Source organism: Capra hircus (genome assembly GCF_001704415.2).
Source record: "Capra hircus breed San Clemente chromosome X unlocalized genomic scaffold, ASM170441v1, whole genome shotgun sequence".
NCBI classification, from domain to species: Eukaryota; Metazoa; Chordata; class Mammalia; order Artiodactyla; family Bovidae; genus Capra; species Capra hircus.
Window position 1 is genome coordinate 4,624,141 of NW_017189516.1, and position 1,770 is coordinate 4,625,910.

Genomic DNA, 1,770 nt, shown 5'->3' on the forward strand with positions numbered 1-1,770 from the left:
TTGCGCACTGAGACTCGCCCGGCGCCGCAGCCTCGACTCGCAAGTCCGCGGGGTCTCCGGGCAGAAACCCAGCGCGGGCTTCTCGATCGATCGGGCGCGCGTGCGCGCTCCCCCCGCGGCCCCCTACCCTGCAGCAAGGGGAGCGTGACGTAATGCAACCTCAGCAAGTCAGGCGCGGTATAAAAGAGGACTAGGCGGCGCGCCTCCCAGACGCAGAGTAGCTTGTGATTGGCTCGAGCTGCGGAACCTCGGAAACCCGAATGTGAGGAGCTCGCTGATCCACAGCTGCCGCCCCCCCCCCCCCCCCGCAGAAAACCGGAGCGCGGTCAGAATCCAACTGGCGGCGGCCGCGGCAGGTAAGGAGACTCCTGAGAGAGTACAGGGACTTGAGTCGGCTGCTCTCAGTGTCGCTCGGTTGAGTTGAGGAGAGGCTCACACCCAGAGCGTAGTGTAGGGCGACAGGAACAATGGAAGTGGCGTCTAGTCCCTAAGCGTTCCCTCCCCTCGGCAGACAGTGTTTCTCCTCAGCAGCGGATGGCTGGGGGAATTGAGAGAATTACTTTTCTTTCAGCTGCCCTGTTTTCCCCCCAGGCCACAGCCCCCGGGGGCTAGAGCCGTCGTGGAGGCCGTCGGTGGTTTAGGGTGACGGGAAAATGGCGGAAAACAAAACGGTGAAGAATGCGGCGGCCCCCTGGCATTTTCTCTCGGCTACACTACCCCCCCCCCCCATTGCTCTCAGCTGCACTTCCCCCATCTCGCTCCCGCCCCCGTCTCCGCCAGCAGCGGTTGGTAACCTTGGAAAGCTCGAGGGATAACGGCGTTTGCGAGAGGGTGGCACCGAATCTGGCATTTTAGGGGCTAGGGAGCCGTCAGAGCCTACGGTGGGGGTGGAGGCTGTGTGCGGCAACTGTCGCCTTCGCTAAAACACCACCATTTTGGTTCCCTGCCGCCGTCTCCCTTGTAGCGGGGCAAAGGGAGCAGGATGGTGAGGGGTTGGGCAGCACGGCGTGGGTAGTATCGGTGGCGACTGCTGCACCAAGTGAGGGAGGAGGGGAAAGGGTATTCTTGTCTCTTCGCTTTCTGCCTTTCCACTGCGAAGGTTCTCATTTGGTTGAAGATCCAGGGAGATGGGTAATGTATGGGAGGGCACGTGTGTGCGTTCTGTTCAGAATGATTGAAACTTGGCATGGTCGTGGGAAAGGGAGACTGATGCGGGAAGAGGGTTGCGTCCAAAGCTGCAATACTGCTAGTTGCCAGGGCTCCTTTGTCTCCTATCTCTGCTTATACTACTTTCACGTTGTCTTGTTCTGCCGCCTTAGTATTTTTCTCCTGTCCCTCACCCTATTTACATCATCTAGAAGCTAGGCCCTGAAGAATCTGTTTAGAGGAGACGAATGAGAGTAAAATGTGTGTGTGTTGGTGGGGGGGTTGTTTTTTATTTTTGTCTTGCTTTGATTTTTGTTTTGTGATTTCTGCTCCACATAAACTGAGGGAAAGATGTTTTCTTGAAGAGTATTTGGTGGTTACTTCCATTCAATAAGGATGTGAAATATACTCTTTAGAATACTGAGAAGCCTAGCTATATTGGCTACTGAATCCTTAACACACTGCTCTCATACCCCATTCGTTATTGATCTTATTGAAACTTTCTATATGGGGAAAAAAAGGTGCTCCAGTTTATTTGATATTCTTACAGTGTGATAATTCCTGTAAGAGTTGCGCTATGTGTTAAAATTTTTACACTTCATTGAGTACTAGTGCAGATTTTTT